Source organism: Cervus elaphus, chromosome 29 (genome assembly GCF_910594005.1).
Source record: "Cervus elaphus chromosome 29, mCerEla1.1, whole genome shotgun sequence".
Taxonomy (NCBI): Eukaryota; Metazoa; Chordata; class Mammalia; order Artiodactyla; family Cervidae; genus Cervus; species Cervus elaphus.
This window is the reverse complement of record NC_057843.1, coordinates 8,311,719-8,332,113: the sequence shown is the minus strand read 5'-3', so window position 1 is coordinate 8,332,113 and position 20,395 is coordinate 8,311,719. Positions and strand designations below refer to the sequence as shown.

The following is a 20,395-nucleotide window of genomic DNA, read 5'->3' as shown; positions in this document are numbered from 1 at the left end:
TTTGCGTCGGGGGCGGGGGGTGGGGGGAAAGAGAGAAAAAAAAAAAAAAGAAAAAAAAAAAAGAATCCTTTGCGTCAAGTGCTTCAGCCTGGTGAGTCACCCGCTCTGCTGAGGGATCCCACACCAATTGGCCTGCACTAGATAACCACCCAGGAGCCCACACTGGCCTCTCCCTGTGGACCACACCTCCAAGAGAGCCGTGCCATGACAGCAGCTCTCCTCTTCGTGTCTGCACCCTTCCAGGCCTTGCTAAAGCCCCCAGGTGTCCAGATTACTTTTCTATTTTTTAAGCACTTCTAAAAATTATTATTATTAATGTTTGGCCACACCTCGCAGCATGCAGGATCTTATTTCCCTGACTGCCAGGGCTTGAACCCGTGACCCCTGCAATGGAAGCACAGTCTTAACCACTGCACCACCAGGGAATTCCCCCAGATTACTCTTCACTAACTTGCTTTGGAGGATGCTTCCCATGAGAGCTTCATGGGGCCCTTAATCTCATCAGGACTAAATACATCCCCAACCACAGGGGGCTTCCCAGGTGACTCAGTGGTAAAAAAGCTGCCTGCCACACAGGAGACTGAGGCTCCATCCCTGGGTGGGGAAGATCCCCTGGAGAAGGAAATGGCAACTCACTCCCGTACGCTTGCCTGGGAAATCCCATGGACAGAGGAGCTTGTTGGGCTACTGTCCATGGGGTCACTAAAGAGTCAGAAGCAACTTAGCAACTAAACCACCACCACCACCACCACAGGGAGGAGGGGTAGGATTCCCTTGGGGCAAGCATCCTTAATTAGCAACTCCTGGATCTGGAGGTTCTTGGTCGCTTTCTGTAGAGCTGGGCGGTTGCAGCCCTTATTCTAGTCTTCTGCCTGCTTGAGCCATCCACTCAAATACACATCCCTCGCTTCACTTTTCCAGAATGAAGATGACTCCTGGGACCTCCCCACCCCTACCCACCTCACGCCAGCAGCCCCGCTGCCTGGCAATCTGCCTGTGCCCACCTCACTGCTCTGGAAAAGACTCTCCGTCAGCCATCCCTTGAGGGTCAAGGTCACTCGTCCGTCCTGCCCACCCACTGGCTGCGCAGACTTCCCGGGCAGCTCCACCCTGCCCTCCTGGGAGCACAGGCCTGGGATTGCATCACGCACACCTTTAGACTGCCAGTGCCACATGGGCAAGGACTCTGCTATTTGTCTTGGCTACACCTTTTTCATTAATTCCCTGCTGCCCTCGTTTACGGCCCCATAAAACGACAGGATTAGAAAGAAATAAATAACCAATTGGCCGTTGGTGCTCCTTTAACAGGGGAGAGGTTGGGAGGGTCCTCCTTTCCAAGTCCAGAAGTGAAAATGTCACCTTTCACCTCAACAAGGTGAGGAGCCCAGGAGACCTTGCGAAGCTCACCAGGTCCCCTCTGAGCCTGGTCCTGTCTGTTTCCAAAAGGCCCTTCTCCCCAAGCCAAGTCGCCTTCATGACCCCTCTGCTTCTCCTGCCTCACCCCATCTCCCAGCCTATCTGTATCCCACGGTCTTGTTACTTGTAACAAGGGGGTGGGGGCAGCTCTGGGCTTCACCCCAAGCCTTCATCACCACCCCATTTTCCTTCCTGGATCCCAGACTGCTAAAGTCTTCCCTTTTCCTGCTTTCCTGAGAAATCCATTCTACGGAGCCTCTCTCACCTTGTTACTGTTAATAACTGGTGGAGAATAAAACCAAAAGACCATCCCCAGAAGCACCCTCCTCATCTCCTTCCAAGCCCGGTGGTGGGGCACTGTGGACCACTCGCCCCAGGGGGCTTGGGGGGAGCAGCAGGACCAGCCTGCCCTTGTTCCCAGGGAGCCCTGGACCTCTCACACCCCTCATCAGTTATCCCAGCTGACTCTCTGGAAGACCCAGGTGACAAACCTCATCACCTCTCTCAGTGGCGGAAGGCTCACTTCCAGGACAATGTCCCAACTCTGCATTGTAGAAACCACCTGCCTTTGCATCTTACTCTCTGGCCCATTTGTAAAAAGTGAGGAAACCCTCTTTTCATAGACAGTCAGACATGCTGCTGTCATCCCTGCCTGTCTGGGCTGGGGCACCTTCCTCCCCAACCTCCTCACTGCTGCCATAGTAACCTCACTGGGCAACATCAGGAGCCTCCAGGGCTTCATGCCCAGAAGTCCTAAATGATCCCCCACCTTACACAGAATGGAACACTCGAAGCCCTGAGCACACTGACCCCAGCTGTCCCTTCCAGAACTTCCTCCGTGACCTCGGTATAAGTACCTCACGCTACAATCAAGAGCGCCTGCTCATCCTTCAGAGAATGGGTGTATGCTCTTCGCTTTTTTCAGGGGAATATGGACTTAAAGAAGAAAGAATTCAGTTTTAAAGAAGGGAGTTACCATACTGTGTCTGATGGTGGTGGGGACAATCCAGGAAAGAATAGGTGAGCCTAAAGAGAGAAGGGAGGTTTGCTAGAGCCACGTCCTTGAACATGCGGAAGGAGTGAAGCCAGCCCACAAGACAGTGAAAAAGTGGCTCATATAAGAGCAAGGACAGTGGCCATGCCCAGACGAGGAGGGGCGGACAAGCCCAGAGACAGGCAGGGGCTGGCGGCCCGTGGGTGGCTCCTGTTCTCTCAGTGACGTAAGAAGCTGAGACAGAGTGGGTGGATGTTGGAGGTCTAGGAAGAGAGAAGGAATGAAATACAGGATGACAGCAACTATGAAAATATATAACTACATCTGTGTAGCTCTGTTTCTCTGTCTACATGCCAGCCCCCTCGCCCCCTATGAAGCCTGGAGAGAAATACATCAGAAGGTGATGTGAGGCTCTATCTGAACACGTGTTTTATGAGGGGTTCCTGCTTTCTTCTTTGCATATATCTGTGTTTTCCAAAACATATCCAGTGAGTGTGAATTAATTTTACAGTTAAAATATAATTCTTAGCAACAAAAATAAAATTAATTACAGGCTGGCATCTGAAGTAGACAAAATGGTCACCTTAGAAAGTAACTTAGGAGGATCTTAAACTAGAGTCAGTTGAAGGGAGAAGGCAGCAAACACCTAAAAGGCACATAACAAAACGCCTCTCTCCAAGCTAGTCTCATGTTACAAGCCCTAGTTGCCTCACAGACCAAGGATGGCTTAAAACTAAGACAGGGTGACACTGAAGCACAGACAAGAAAAACAAAAAATCCACTGGACTACATCAGACCTCGGTGCATCTAAAGACTAGGATTCTAGGTTTTTACTGCCGGGGCCCAGGTTCCATCTCTGGTGGGGGAACTGAGATCCTGCAAAGCCATGTGGGGAGTGGCCAAAAAATAAAATAAAATTTTTAAGATACTATCAATGAAGTGAGAAAGCATCTTTCAGAATGGCATCAAATATTTGCCAATTCTATTCCCAATTAGTAGTTAACATTCAGACTATGCCAAGAATTCTTACAACTCAGTTCAGTTCAGTTCACTCGCTCAGTCGTGTCCAACTCTTTGTGACCCCATGAACCGCAGTGCGCCAGGCCTCCCTGTCCATTGCCAACTCCTGGAGTTTACTCAAACTCATGTCCATTGAGTCAGTGATGCCATCCAACCATCTCATCCTCTGTCATCCCCTTCTCCTCCTGCCCTCAATCTTTCCCAGCATCAGGGTCTTTTCCAATGAGTCAGCTCTTCACCTCAGATGGCCAAAGTATTGCAGTTTCAACTTCATCATCAGTCCTTCTAATGCACACCCAGGACTGATCTCCTTTAGGATGGACTGGTTGGATCTCCTTGCAGTCCAAGGGACTCTCAAGAGTCTTCTCCAACACCACAATTCAAAAGCATCAATTCTTTGGTGCTCAGCTTTCTTTATAGTCCAACTCTCACATCCATACGTGACTACTGGAAAAACCATAGCCTTGACTAGATGGACCTTTGTTGACAAAGTGATGTCACGAATCATTAAGGACATGCGAATCAGAACTAAAAAAGGAAAATAAATTTACATTAAACAGCTGGTGAAAAAATGCCAGCAGACCCATGCCATTTTGAAATGCTTTATCCAGGAAGAGTGAGGCTGTTTCACTGCGGTGTTTGAAGCATGAGAAGAGACTCCCTGCTCACTCTGTGTGAGCTCCTGGGCCATGAACTTGAGCTCAGGTGTTTGAAGCATGAGAAGAGACTCCCTGCTCACTCTGTGTGAGCTCCTGGGCCATGAACTTGAGCTCAGGTGTTTGAAGCATGAGAAGAGACTCCCTGCTCACTCTGTGTGAGCTCCTGGGCCATGAACTTGAGCTCAGGTGTTTGAAGCATGAGAAGAGACTCCTTGCTCACTCTGTGTGAGCTCCTGGGCCATGAACTTGAGCTCAGGCAAAGCTGGCGCTCTTGCTGCCCTCCTGCATCCCTGGGCACACTCACCAAGGACCAGCTTAGGAGCCGGGGAGGGAGGGGCTTGGGCAAGGCCTCCCTGCCGGTGGAAGGCGAAGCCCCGCCCAGGTCTCTGACTCCACCTCCCGTGTCCACTCATCACCCGCAACCGCCTTCCTGACACCAACAGACTAGAGGTCAGCAAAATCTCAGCCACCCCATCACATCTAATTTCAGCCACCCTCCCTCACCACCTTCACCTCTCTGCTTCAATCCATCCCTATTTCTTTATTTCCAAAACTTAGGCTTCCTGCTCCCCAAAGGAGCCATCTCCTTGATTGTCAGGGGTGTTCTCCCTTCTGCACCAATTTGTTGCTGGCATGAGGCAGCAACTTCCCCCTTCAAGCCTGTTCTTTCCCACCAGGGCCCTTTAACCTCACGGACCAATTTTTAAGTCCCTCAAATCTACAAGTCTTCTTCCATCAAGCGAGACGTTACCTGTCCTCTCCCCTGGGGTAGTCTAAACATTCATCTGAAGAAAAAGACATTTATTGCCTAGACAATTGAAGATAAGAAAAGATTGTCTGTCTGCCCAAACAGCTTGGGTTGGGCCAGAGTTGCGGCATTGTCAGAGTGATTTTAGCACAGACTCTGCTAGACATGGGGCTCTTACAAACTCTAGATAAGGACCTGGTCTTTATAAGGCTTGGAGGAGTGGAAGAGAGGCCGGGAGTTGCATGAGACTTGCCACTGTAGATAAGGAGGATATATATTTTGTTTAACCAGACCTGTCCTTTGGCTGGAAACCCCAATGAAGTAGCATCCATCAAATCCTTTTCTGATTTACATGAATCCCTGATTCCCCCGATAAGGAAAAGTGTAAGTCAACACAGCTCTGTTGTAATTGGGTGTTACCTGCTCAGATACCAGACTTTTTATCTATAGATTCTTTTGCAGGCTCCCTTTGGCTTTATCTGCTTTGTAGGTGCGACCAAATTATCATGTGTGTGTGTGTGTGTGTGTGTGTGTGTGTTCCAAGGGCCTGTTCATGAATATGTCCCAGAGAAATACATCAGAGAATTAGTGATTGGAATCCAAAGAGGGGGAAAAAAAAGGAAGGTGGCAGGAAGATGATGAATCTATTTAATAATCATACCTAAGCCTTCCCGTATGGTCTGCTCCATGAAGATATCTGCAATTCATCACCCGTAACATGGGGAAGCCAAACTCAGGGCTGCCCTGATAAGAGGCTGATGCTGGGGTAAATCACCCACACCTCCAGACTCAGTTTCTCCACCTATGAGAGGGAAAACTGTATGTACCACCATGTAGCTATCATCAGGATAAATGAGCTGTGTTTCACCAAGTGATCTTAAAACAGGAAGACTGGTGGATTAAATAAAGATTTACAAAGAATTATGTCTAAATGGTCATTATGTATGATGTGCTTCAGGACGGTGATAGATGATGCCTGGAGAGATCGCCAGAGAGAACCTACTTCCAGGGGCTCATTTTCCAAATGGAAAAAAAAGAAAAACACACATACTCCCCTCCCTACTTTCCCTCTGCTGGTCAGGTCAGTATCCAGGGAAGATAAGTTCGAGCTACAAGTCACTGGTAGCTCAAAGTCCATCCTTCTATCCTGAAGAGTGATGCTTAGAATTTTCAGCAAGGCAGAGAAGCAGCAAGGATACAGTGTTAGGCAACCTAGCAGAATACAATGCAGATTGACGCATATACACTACTATGTATAAAATGGATGGCTAGTAGGAATCTACTGTAAGACACAGGGAACTCTACTCAATGCTCTGTGGTGACCTCAATGGGAAGGAAATGCAAAAAAGAAGGGATATAGGCATACGTATAGCTGATTCACTTTGCAATACAACAGAAACTAATACAAAATGGTAAAGCAACTATACTCCAGTAAAAATTAAAACAAACAAAAAAGCAGTGTATTTACTACAATTGCAGTCGTGCTGAGTGTGTGCCTGGGAAAGCAGTATTTCAAAACGAGTGGAAGTAATTGTGCTTGAGGGTGTGTTTTAGTTTAAATTTTAGTCTCTAATGTTACTGCATTGGTACTGGTCTCTTAAATTGTGACACTCTCTTTGCCAAAGTGTTTTTATACAGAAGTGTGAAAGTGTACCCCACTGTGACCCCCCAGTCTCTTACCTTGCTCTCCCCGGTGAACTAGCTTTAAGTTACACATGTATTTCCAGACCTTCCTAGCTACAAACCTGACTCTGAATGTAGTGATTTTTTTTTTTTTTCATTGAAAACGGGTGAGATTCTTAAGTCTCACTACTCAACACCCAGGAACAACCTGTCCTGGGACACAACAGAGCGTGGAGGACGGGGGAGGATGTACTCTCCACTCAGACCAGGAAAATGTGACTGTGGACCGAGGTGAGAACAGTTCATTCACCTTCTTAAGGGGAGACTTTACTCCCAGAAAAGCACTGACTCAGCCTGGCCCCTCCTGGCGCGGCTTCTTCCCCTTTAGCCCAAAAACACCCAAGTGTGCTGGCCTGTGGACCCAGCCGCCACTGATGAGTCAGAGGCCAGCTTGACGGAGGGAGGCTCGGAGGCAGCAGTAAGTCAGTGTGCGTGAGTGACCTGAGAAAAACAAATCATAAAACAAGAACCCTGAGGACAGCAGGTGGAACGAGCAAGCACCATGTGGTCTGTATGTGGATTATCTTCCTGGGAAAGCTACCAGGACCCAATTCAAACACCACCTTCATAGCACATTCATTTACGCTGAGCTCTCAGTGCTCATAATGGGCTAATCCAAACCTTGGAACAGGTTTCTTTCACGAGCAGGTGCCCCAGTAGCCCCCAGGTGTAAGGAACCCACCCCCCATTCACACACAGGGCTTCCCAGGCGGCACTGTTGGTAAAGAACCCACCTGAAATGCAGGAGACAGAAGAGATATGGGTTCAATCCTGGGTCTGGAAGATCCCTGGAGAAGGGCATGGAAACCCACCCCAGTATTCTTGCCTGGAGAATTCCATGCACAGGGGAGCCTGGCGGGCTACGGTCCATGGGTTTGCAAAGAGTCAGACACAACTGAAGTGACCTAGCACACACGCATGCATACACGTACCATTCCCATCAACACACCCCTCCATCCACTGACCCCAAAATTGTTGCAAGTTTTCTGCACACTTAGAGTTGCCACATTTGCAAGTAAAAACTCTGGACACCCAGTTAAATTTGAATTTCAGATAAATAACAAATTCTGTTTCAGTCTAATAACAAAAGAATTAACATTCAAGTCACTGGAGCTCCAGAAGAGAAAAGAAATGGGTAAGGCTGAAAATAAATTTAAATTTTTTTAAAATAAAAATTAAAAATACTTAAAATTTTCAAATTTGACAAAAGATATAAACTTAGAAATTCAAAAAGTTTAGTGAAGCTCAAACAGGATAAATCCAGAAATCCAGTTCCTCACAACCTATTTAATATAAAATAGACCATTTGAATAGCCCTATAACTCTTAAGAAAGCTGAATTTATCATTTTATTCCCCCCAAAGGAATATCCAGGCCCAGAGGATTTTATTGGAGAATTCTACCAAGTGTTATGAAGAAATCTCACCAGCTCCACACAATCTCCTCCAGAAAATATACATGGGAGAGACATTTCCCAAGGATTTTATGAGGCTAGTGGTACCAAAAGAAGACTAAAAAATACATGAAAAGAACATGACAGACCAATGTCTCTCATTTACATAGATGCAAAAATCTTAACAAAATGTTAGCAAATAGAATACAACAACTGATCAAAAGAATTGCATACCATGACTAAGAGATTTATTCCAGAGATGTAAAATTGGTTCAGTAGTTGAAAACTATTCAGTGTAATTCACCACATTAATAGGCTAAAAAAAGGTAAGTCATGAGATCATATCAATCGGTACTGAAAAAAGCTTTCCACAAAATTTGACATCCATTCATGATGAAAACTCTCTGTAAACCAGAAATAGAGGAAAATTTTCTCGTCCTGATAGCATTTACAAGAGACCTACGGCTAACATCATACTTAATGGTGAAAGACTGAATGGTTTCTCCATAAAATTGAGACTAAAATGAGGATTTCCACTTCCAACCCTTCCGTTCAACATAGTGTTTCCAGAAGTTCTAGCAAAAATAATAAAGCAAATAAAAGAAATAAAAGGAATACAGGGAGAAATAAAAGCATGCCTATTTGCAGATGATATGATCATATAAATAGAAAACCCTAAAGAACCTATGAAAGAAAGCACTCTGGAATGCATAAATGAGTTCTATATGGTTGCAGAATACAAGATCAACCATTAATTACATGTGATAAAATGACATAGAACTATACACATGGCACTATGTCAGTTTCCTGGTTTTGATATTGTACCTTATGTCAGATGTAAGCATTGAGGGAAACAGGTAAAGGGTACATGTATTCTGTGCTGTCTTTGTATCTTCCTATGATGTATGTAAATCCGTGGTGTAGTCAAGGGACTTTCCTATGAGAAAAACCTGTAAAGAGAAGAGCTGTGGGGCTGTAATGAGTCTCCTCCCACTTCAGTACCATGTCTCTCTTCCAATTAAGCATAGATGCTGGTCTGGGGTGAGAACAATGACTGCACCTTCTTCCTTTTAAAACATGGAGTGTCAGAGCAAGGCTTGATCATTTAGAATTTGATATAAAGTGCTTGTCAAACCATAAGAAGGAAGGAAATTTAGTTTATTTGATTCCGCAGTCTTCACATTTATAAGGACCAATCAAGTCAACAGAACCATGGATTATTCCGTTTGTGCAGCCTAGGACTTTTTCAGTTCCAAGAGTCTAAAATAATTCAGATTAGCTTAATAAAGGTAAAGTTGAATCTAGGGGATTAAAATATGTCATAAGAGTCTTCACGATCCAGCAGGCTCTCTTCCAAATGTGCAGCCTGAAGACATACATTCCACCAACTTTGGAACCCAGCTGGAATAGACAGATGGCTTTCTCTGGTTAGAAAGTCTCAGGAAAATTCTGAGTACATCTTCAAATTGGCCAGCTTGGGATACCTGCTCCAACTAAGCCACAAGGAACAAGTATCCCATAGCAAAGAGGATTCTGCCACTTGAAGAAGGGATGAGAGAAGTCAAGACCCAGGACCAACCCTCCAAAGGAGTCCTCTCTGCCCTTGAAAGGGGAATTACCAAGTGGTCTTTACCCCTGCAGACTTCACTTTCCAAAAAGAAAAACAAGATGAACCTAAATGCACAATTCACATATAAACATGAGAGGTAGGAGATCGGGTGGCACCAGCGGTAAAGAATCCTCCTGCCAATGCAGGAGATGTAAGAGACATGGGCTCGATCCCTGGGTTAGGAAGATACCCTGGAGGAGGACATGGCAACCCACTCCAATATTCTTGCTTGGAGAATCCCACGGACAGAGGAGTCTAGCAGGCCACAGTCCATAGGATTAAAAAGAGTCGGACACAGCTGAAGTGACTTAGCAGTAGCAGCAGAAGATTGCAAATATGAACACATTGAATCTCAGCTTTATGAAGACATGGGTTGAGTAAAAGGCCAGTAAAGCGTTAATAATGAAATGCTGAGCTGGCCTCTGGATTGTCTGGGTTTGGGGGGGGGGGCAGGACTCAGATGACTCTCATGGGGGGAAATGCCCAGGAGCAGTTTCAAAGGAGGAAGAGGGCTCTGCCTAGTGAACACACAGGATTAGTGGGAAGATCCAATGAGAACAATGTGAACACTTGGTCACTGTCACCTGTGACACAGCTGTTGGCGTGATTTGGCAGAGAGGATAGGAGGACATCCCCAAGCTGAGGAGGGCATAGTGTCAGAGTCAGCCAGTTCAGAGTCAGCCGGCACAGTGAGGAATATGTCAGGGTTCAAGGGATTTCTGTGAACCTAGATAAAATAAAAGGATATGTTTGTTCTCTACGCCCGTGTCTCATTTCTGCTTTGCAAATAGGTTCATGTGCACCATTTTTTCTAGATTCCACATATATGTATTAGTGTATATATGGCTGGTTCGCTTTGTGGTACGGCAGAAAAGGATAACACATTGTAAAGCAACTATACTTCAAAAATACCTTTCCTTAAAAATAAATAAAAGGATAAGAAAACATGAACATGGAGAGCTCAGGGTGGCACCTGGCGATGGTGAGAGCACAGCGCAGAGCCACCATTCAAAGCCACGTTCCTGGTTCACCAAGTCAACATGAAGAGCAGGAAGGACCGGGTATGATCAGGTAGGGGGCAGACCCAGAAGGTGAAGCTGGAGTGGGATTAGACCAACACAACCCCAAGGGCCACTAGAACTAAAGAGTCTGGGACTTCCTCTAAGAAATTTTCGATAAACCTGCTAAATCCAATCAAATTATAACCCAAAAATATTCTGAGTTTACATGGTGGTGATGGTTTGCACAGTCTCGTGAATATACTAAAAGCCCCTGAACTGTACATTTTAAAAGGATGAGTGTTACTGTTTGATTCCACTTATACAAGGTACCTGCTGCTGCTAAGTCGCTTCAGTCGTGTCTGACTGTGCGACCCCATAGATGGCAGCCCACCAGGCTTCCCCGTCCCTGGGATTCTCCAGGCAAGAATACTGGAGTGGGTTGCCATTTCCTTCTCCAATGCATGAAAGTGAAGTCGCTCAGTCGTGTCCAACTCTTAGCGACCCCATAGACTGCAGCCTACCAGGCTCCTCTGTCCACGGGATTTTCCAGGCAAGAGTACTGGAGTGGGGTGCCATTGCCTTCTCCGATACAAGGTACCTAGAATAGTCCAATTCACAGAGTCGGAAAGTACAAGCATCTCCGGTTAGAAAGTCTCAGGAAAATTCTGAGTACATCTTCAAATTGGCCAGGGGTTGGGTGCAGGGTGTGAGGTGAGCTGGGGAGACGGGAATGGGGAATTAGTGTTGTTATTAAGAGGGACAGAGTTTCCATTCAGTTCAGTTCAGTTCAGTCGCTCAGTCGTGTCCAACTCTTTGTGACCCCATGAACCACAGCGCGCCAGGCCTCCCTGTCCATCACAAACTCCCGGAGTCCACCCAAACCCATGTCCATTGAGTCGGTGATGCCATCCAACCATCTCATCCTCTGTCATCCCCTTCTCCTCCTGCCCTCAATCTTTCCCAACATCAGGGTCTTTTCCAATGAGTCAGCTCTTCACCTCAAGTGGCCAAAGTATTGGAATTTCAACTTCATCATCAGTCCTTCCAATGCACACCCAGGACTGATCTCCTTTAGGATGGACTGGTTGGATCTCCTTGCAGTCCAAGGGACTCTCAAGAGTCTTCTCCAACACCGCACTTCAGAAGCATCAATTCTTTGGCGCTCAGCTTTCTTTATAGTCCAACTCTCACATCCATACATGACCACTGGAAAAACCATAGCCTTGACTAGATGGACCTTTGTTGACAAAGTAATGTCTCTGCTTTTTAATATGCTGTCTAGATTGGTCATAACTTTCCTTCCAAGGAGTAAATGTCTTTTAATTAGGAAGGTGAAAAATTGGGGAGGTGGATGATGGTGAAAGTTGAGAGTTGCACAACAATGTGAATGTATTATAATAGCGCCATTGAACTGTATAGTTAAATAAGGTTAAAATAGTATGTTTTATATCGTGTGACTTCTACTATAATAAAACAATACTTAAAATTTTTTTAATTAAAAGAATGAATTTTATGATATGCAAAATGTATCTCAATGTTTAAAAAAAGAAATCAGAGCTTGACGGGCTGGGACAGAGAACAAAGGTCAGAACAGAGCCAAGCCAGAGCCTGGCCCAGAAGCCACTTGTCTTCAAATTGTCCTTAGCTCTGCCCATATCACAGGGACCTCCCAGCCCCAGGGGACACACTTACCAGTAGTCCCGTCACAACAACGTGGGGGAGCCGCCTGCCAAACACAGCACAGCCATGAGCTCCAGGGCCAAGCAGAGGGTTCACAGATGGTCAACACTTGCCAAGCAGCCGTCCGCAGAGCTCCTGCCTGGACATAGGCCAGCATAGGTAGCCCGAACAGGGTCACTGGGCTGAACTCAAGCTTCCGCTTCTGTCCACAGTTAGTAATATTTTATTTATTTGTTTATTTACCCATTCATTCATTTATGTGCCAGGCAACATACTAAGTGATTCCCATCTCAGGAATCTCAGGTTCATAGGAACCTTATGAGATAAAAATTATTTTCATACCCATTTCACACATTTGATCGTTGAGGCTGAAAAATATTCATTAATTGCTCACACAAGAGTAAGAAATGCAATTTCTGGAGGCTATTTCTTAATCACATGTTCAATGTCAAATCACCCAGAAAAAGGACAGTCTTCAGAAGAAAAGTCAGAATTTCAGAGTGATCTGATGAATGGGGAGGTGACGGCGGTGAGAAAGACTGTCACTTTTCACCTTCTACAGAACTTTTAATTTTAGCAGTGGCTATGTCACATTTCCATAATAAAAACTAGTAAAAAAAAAAAAAAAACACTAAAAAAGTGTGTGTGTGTGTGTGTGTGTGTTTGATGTTCAGAGACAGCAGATCTGTAATGAATGTTCCTCAGAAGTTCTCTCTCTGACCCTCCCCCGGGGGTGGGTTTTGAGTGGTTTTTAGAGAGTTCTGGCTGGTTTCATCAGCAGTTAACATCATCTTCATCATCCCTGGGTTTTACCCTCTGCCCTAACACAGAACAAGCAGGGGTGTGCAGATGACAGCAAGTCCTTTGTCTATCCAATACACAAAGGAGCAGCTGGCAGGGGGCTTCCTTACCCCTCTCCTAACCTGAGTTCCTGGGCACATCTCTCCACCCTACTCCCCACCCATGGGCCGTAAGGGAGTGAGGGCTCCCACCCTCCCAGGAAAGGCTGGCCCTGTCCTGGGCTATATGCAGAGCCCCAGGCGAGGCCTCAGGACAACAGAGTTTCAGGTTCCCCAAAATATACAAAACCTTTGGAAAGTTTGAAACCACAAGGGACAAAAATGGGCTTGCCTCTACCTCACAAAAAAGTTCAGTAACCTGAAACAAAAATACAGGAGATTTCACTAATGCTCCCATGATTATTTTTGCTTTTTAAATTTCTGAACATAAATGCATGCTGTCTACGACTTGTGTTTCTTTCCTTGACCTTGTTGGCTGGACAGTGAAGCTGTGAGGACGCCAGCTTGTGGTCCTGTGTGGGAGATGGAGGTAGTAGACAGCAGAGCTGATGTTGGGAGCCTCTGAGCAGGCATCGACCTGCCTGGATAGAACCCCAGCTGAAGTAAGTGGGTGCAGCTGCCTCAGCTTTTCATTTTTGGGGGGGATGGAGACATCCTCTACCCATTTTAAATCAGAACTCCACAAGGGGTGGGAAAAAACAGCTTGACAGGGACTTCCCTGGCAGTTTTGTCGTTAAGGCTCTGGGCTTCCACTGCAAGAGTCACGGGTTCGATCCCTGCTAAGCTCCCACATACTGCAGGGCCGAAAACAACAATGAAACAAGAACAGTACGGCAGCTCATCAAAAAATTTAGCTTACACTGGTCCATATGATCCAGCAATTCTACTTCTGTGGATATAATGCAGAAGAGCTGAAAACAGAACTAGAACAGATGTTTGCACACCCCTGTTCATAGCAGCATTATTCACAATAGCCAGAATTGCCATCCACGGATGATGGTAAACAAAAGTGGTATATATGTGCAATAGAATATTATACAGCCTTAAAAAGGGAGGAAATTCTTCTTTTTATATTTTAATTGGCAGAAAGTTGCTCTTCAGTGTTGTGTTGGTTTCTGCCATACAACAATGCAAATCAGTCATAATTATATTAATACATATATCCCCTCCATTGGCTCAGATGGTAAAGAATCTGCCTGCAATACAGGAGACCCGGGTCTGACCCTGGGTTGGGAAGGTCCCCTGGAGGAGGAAATGGCAACCCACTCCAGTATTCTTGCCTGGAGAATCCCATGGACTGAGGAGCCTGGAGGGCTCCAGTCCATGCTGTTGCACAGAGTCAGAGAGGACTGAAGTGATTTAGCACGCAGCACAGCCCCCCATCCTGAGCCTCCTCCCCTCTTCCCATCCCACCTCTCTAGGTCATCACAGAGCAGGCTGGGCTCCTTGTGCTACCCAGCAGTTTTCCCTTGCTATCTATTTTTTGCACATGAGAGTGTATATAAGTCAAGGCTACTTTCTCAATCCGCCCTACCCTCTCCTTCCTCCATTGTATCCACACGACCATTCTCTACATCTGCATCTCCATTCCTTCCCTGCAAATAGCTTCATCTGTACCATTTTTCTAGGTTCCATGTATATATATGTTAATATACAATACGTGTTTTTTCTTTCTGATTTACTTCACTCTGTATAATAGGCTCTAGTTTCATCCACCTCAGTACAACTGACTCAAATTCATTTCTTTTTATGGCTGAGTAATATTCCAAAGAAAGGAAATTCTGACATAGGCTACAGCAATGGATGAACCGTGACGACACTGTGCTCAGTGAAATAAGCCAGTCAGCAAAGGACAAATACTGTATGATTCCACTTTTTATGAGGTACTTAGAGTAGTCAAATGTAAAGAGACAGGAAGTAGAATGATGAGTAACAGGGGCTGCAGGGAGGAGGAATGGGGAAGTGTTATTTAACGGGGACAGGGTTTTGGTTGGAGAAGATGAAACAGTTCTGGAGGTGAATGGTGGTGACATCTGTAGAGCAATCTGAATACAATTAATGTCACTGAACTGAATTCTTAAAAATGGTTAAGATGGTAAATTTTACATTATATGTATATGTGTGTGCTCAGTCACTCAGTCATGGCTGATTTTGCGACCCCATGTACAGTAGCCTGCCAGGCTCCTCTGTCCATCGAATTTCCCAGGCAAGAATACTGGAGTGGGTTGCCATTTCCTACTCCAGGGGATCTTCCTGACCCAGGGATCAAACCCACATCTCTTGCATCTCCTGCATTGACAGGCGGATTCTTTATCACTGTGCCTGTGTCTACATACTGTATATATATAAATATGTGTATTTACCATAATAATTGTTTAAACTTCATGAAGAGAGGCTACAGGGGAAAGGGCAGTCCTCTGGTAAAATTAAGAGACCCCCCCCAAAGAGAAAGCAGGCATGACACTACTTCTGCATCACCGTCTTGTCCTGCTCAGCCCACACATTAGGAATTTTAATGATCTGACATCACAGGGAGCTGTACAGTAAAATCTTCCTGTGGCATAGTTTCTACAAGTCATTTGGCAGGGGAAGAGTATAGAGACAGATAACAATAATAGACACCTTATTTATCACTTCCAAAAATATTCATAACTAAAAATTCTTGGAAGGAAAAAATATTTATCTTCCCTTACGTTTTCCCTTTTTTCCCAGGCCTTCATCTCTTTAGTTGCTTTTCCACCAAACATTTGTTTTTTGTTTCTGGCAGTTCATTCACCTTTTCTGTTCTGGGTTTCTGGACTACTTTTGGAAATAAGCAATAACTTGTATTACTTATAACTTGTTCTTTCCTTTCCTTGCAGAGATTGCTGTAAGAATTCTGGAGACGGGGAAGAGGGAAATATGTTAAAAATATAAAGGCATTCTGTTTCTTCTTATTAAGAATTGCCTTTGGGAGACACTGACTCCATGGGAGAAACTTGCCCTAAACAATGCCAGACGTGACAGGAGAGAATTCCACAGCAGACCTGTCAGGAGACCTGGTTTGCCTGATTCCTCAAACCCTGCTGCAGCTGCCTCTTCCTTCTCTCTGTGTGTGCCTGGCATAGCCCACAATTCTGGGTCACCTGGGAGACAGGGAAGTGTGGTGGCCGGTAGAACTGTACCTCCATGCAATGTAAAGGGATGAGCTCCCCATCACCAAGGGAATGCAATTAGAGTGCAACTAATCACATCACAGGGAATTCTTGCTCTGTGAAAGAGACTGAATTCTGAGGTCTCTTTCAATTTTAAGAACCCATTGATTTCTTTATTACTGGATTCATTTCAGTCACTCAGTTGTGTCCAACTCTTTGTGACACCATGGATTGCAGCATGCCAGGCTTCTCTGTCCATCACCAACTCCTGGAGCCTGCTCAAACTCATGTCCATTGAGTCGGTGATGCCATCCAACCATCTCATCCTCTGTTGTCCTCTTCTCCTCCTGCCTTCAATCTTTTCCACATCAGGGTCTTTTCCAGTGAGTCAGTTCTTCACATCAGGTGGGCAAAGTATTGGAGTTTCAGCTTCAGCATCAGTCCTTCCAATGAATATTCAGGACTGCTTTCCTTTAGGATGGACTGGTTGGATCTCTTTGCTGTCCAAGTGACTCTCAAGAGTCTTCTCCAACACCACACTTCAGAAGCATCAATTCTTTGGCGCTCAGCTTTCTTGATAGTCCAACTCTCACATCCATACATAATTACTGGAAAAACCATAGCTTTGACTAGACAGACCTTTGTTGGTAAAGTAATGTCTCTGCTTTTTAATATGCTGTCTAGGTTGCTCATAACTTTTCTTCCAAGGAGCAAGTGTCTTTTAATTTCATGGCTGCAGTCGCCATCTGCAGTGATTTTGGAGCCCCCCCAAACAGGAGTCAATTGATCTGTTCTTATGTGGGCTCCATCCCCTTTCCTTGCTATGTGACTGGACCACAGGCGTGTTCCTAACCTTTCTGAGCTCAGCTGTCTCAATTATCTCTTATTATTATGTAATCTGCCTCCCTGACCCTATCCTGAGGAGCCCAGAAAATTCTACAGAGCAAGTGCTTTGAAGATCTTATTTTTTTTATTGCCATGCTGGGAAGAATTGTACTGCTGTAATTATTACTCCTGCCCTCAGAGGACGACTGCTTGCGCCAACCAAATAACACAGGGCAGCCCTCCCTGCTCAGGACAAGACTAGAGTCTGAGAGGGACTTGGGTTAGAGGAGCCATGCTCTGAATCAGCGTTTCTCCCCAAGAACATGATTCCTTCCGATTCCTTCCGTTTCTTTCCTGTTGATCTCTGGTCCTTCTGAGCAGACGAACTTTCAAAAGCATCTCTGGAACCGTGTGAACACTGACTATTATTTTTTTTTATTGTCCAACTAGGGCTTCAGTTCCTAGGAGGATTTCCTTCTACTTGCACACATACCCAAAAAAAAAAAAAGGCTTGCTGAATTAATGAACCACTTCTCTTATCTATTTTTCCTGTTATCTAATTCCGAGGGGAAAGCTGGGAGCTCCGAGGGAGCTGGGAGACAGCTCACAACGCCTCCCTCCCACCCGCTGAGAACAGCCTGGAGTCCCCGGGACTGAAGGACGCTGCGAGGAGCTGCAGAAACATCGCTTCCACTTCGGGTGAGTTCCCACCTGGCCCCCCTGGTGACCCCTTCACCAGGGCAGAGCAGGAGATGCCGGGAGGGCCAGGAGCAGAGGGGCTGGAGGAGAGAAGGTCGGTGGCGGGAGGAGGTCAGGGAGAGGACCAGCCAGCCTGGAGTGAGGGTGCACAGGGGCTCTTGGGCCTTGGGGACAGGAAGGATGAGATTCTTTGCAGGCCAAGTCACAGAGGCAAGGCTTCCTTTCCCACTTTCGCTCTGCGGTTCATTTTCTCGGTTTCTTTCTTACAATCGGGTGGCATTTTAGTTTCTCCATTTCCTGATTCGGCTTCCTGCTTGAACAGTCAGAAGTTGATGGGGATGAGCTGTCTCTCAAGAAAAAAATAATAAGTGAATATGCACCATGCAAAAATATCAAGCGATCTGACCGATTGCCCCTGGGCCCCTTGCCTCTGCTTCCTCCAACACATTCAGATGGTTTTTCTTTCCCTTGGAGTTCCTGCTGTGGATGCTCTGTCTTGAGAACCTGGTTAGAAAGCTTAGGAGAACCCTTCCTGACTCAGATCAGACCTGCCCAGGATGCTTTCGGGGCAGAAAAAATCTCACTGCCATTTTTCGTTGGTTCCATTGGTGAGTTAGTGGACAGGCCTCATGGCCTTCAGGATCTAATAATTTTCTTTACCTATTAACAGATCAAAAGTCAACCAGGCTTGGTGTCCGGTTTAATTTTTCGTTAATTCTGGAGCCAGACTTGTGATTGGAAGGAGGGGGTGAGGGTGGGTCTTGCAGGTGTACCTCAATGATCATGCTTTTCTTTTCTGAGTTCAGGTTGTACTTGCAAGAGTTTGGTTGCATATGCTTTTTGCAAACACATCAAAATTACCTCTGCTCCCTATAAACCCATTGCTTGGACAAATGAGCTTTGGATCTTATTAGTAACTGAGAAAAGGGATGAGTCGCAAAGAAAAGGAGATACAGTGGTAAAGACAGAGGGATAGCTTTGAGAGGACACGGGTTGAGAATGGCAAATCTGTGCTTAAAAATGAAGGCTCTGTGCAGGGTTTGAAACCAGGCAGGTTGAGCTTTTCCCGCTGGCCCAAAGGTTGGAAATAGATAATGGCAGATTTTAACTCTGTAGCCTTTCGAGGACTAGGCAGCGTTCATCAGGAATTGGGAAGGAGTTAGTGCAAAGTCTCTTGGTGTCTGTACAGTTACTACAAATATTAGCTCTGCAAAGCAGAGAATGGAAATTTTCCTGTGTTTCCCTCTCGCCGGCTTCCAGCCAGGTGGTTCAAACCTGCCTGACTTCTCTTTCCCCTGGCCAACTCTGAGTCCTGTCACCTTCCCCATTTCTCCCAAAGGCTGTTATTCTCAGGCTTCTGTGTGTTCTCCAGAATTAAGGGAATTTGAGAGGTTTCTAGCTCGGCAAAATCAAGGAAGTGCCCCTCTGAATTGAATGAAAATCCTACTGTGAAAGGCTACTAAAATCCCATGATTTATCATCACAAAATTGATTTGACTTTTTTATTATTAGTAGTAATGTGTTGGTTTTTGTTTGTTTGTTTATTTCTGTTCGTCTTATTTGAATAAATAAGCCTAGCATGAAAGGATATATAAAAGTCCTACTTTATTAACTTTTTAAACATAATTCATTAGAGTTCATTTTTAGCAAAACAGACATATCCTGTTTCTTCTAAAGAATTCATCCCTGAAAGTGACTTTGCATTTGTGAATTCAATTGGCAGGGAGGCGAGAATCTCAGTTTCCTGTGGTTGGTACTGAGGAAATATTAATAAGTTGCTCTTTATCCCGTTCTATTTCTCAAGCCCAATAAAATATCCATTTCAAATGACTTTCTAATGCTTTGTTATATTTGCCAAGTGATTTATGGGGCGGAAAATTGTAGTTCAGCATGTGTAAGTGCAGAGATGGTTTAGCGCTGGGGACAGTAGAAAGCAGGGGGTTTGGGGTTGGGGCAGCACAGAGCCTGAAGAAATTCAGGCTATCAATCTCCAGCTGTCTAAACACAGCACCAAGTGGAGATTTGAGACAATTATCCGAATAATTGGGGGGTGGGTGGGGAGGCACTTTCTCCTGAACTGTCTGGATAGAGGGGCGGGCGACACAGGAAAAAACTCCCAGCGCGGGGAGGGCCCTGCTTCGGCTCTTTCCGGGACCACGCGAATTCTGACGATTTTTCTTTAAATCCTCCGAATTAGAATCAGGGATGGCAAAGAAAGCTTTCCAGAAAAAGCTTAAAAGGGGCTCCCGTCGCGCCACTGGGCCAGGCGGAGGGTGGGCCCCCAGCCCGCCGGGCCTGCGCCGCGGGACGCCCCCGCCGGCTCTGATAAAGCCCCGAAGCCGATCTAAGGTCAATAAACCAGGCGGCGTCAGGCTCCGGCGGAGGGTCGGGAAGGACAGGGGCGGGAAGGGAAGACAGCAATCTTGAGGCTGTCAGCGAAAATGAAAAGGAACGCTGGACCGAGGAGGTCCGGGTCCGGGCGCCGGCGTGGGGCGCGCGGGGCCGAGACTGGCCGCGGTGCGGGGCGCGCGGCCCACAGGAGGGAGTCGGCCGGCCCGGCTGGGTGGGTCCCCGCGGCGCGGGCCCCTGACCGTGACGGCGGCGACCTTGAAAAGTAAACCGGATCCCCAGCGATCAATCGTAACTTCGCCGAGTTTGAAGAAGGAAACGAAAAGTTTGGGGGGGAAACAATTTTTTTTTTTTTTTTAGAAATGGAGGAGGGGTGAGGTGGAGAC

At 46.0% G+C, this 20,395-nt stretch overlaps 1 protein-coding gene across 1 annotated transcript in view; it reads left to right on the top strand.

The window, feature by feature from the left end:
* The first annotated feature begins 17,496 nt into the window (after nucleotides 1-17,496).
* GATA4 (GATA binding protein 4) overlaps nucleotides 17,497-20,395 on the top strand; it is a 78,405-nt gene continuing 75,506 nt past the window's right edge. The window contains exon 1 of the mRNA XM_043891406.1: nucleotides 17,497-17,660. The gene's annotated coding sequence lies outside the window, so the exon portion shown is untranslated. The remainder of the gene's footprint in view (nucleotides 17,661-20,395) is intronic.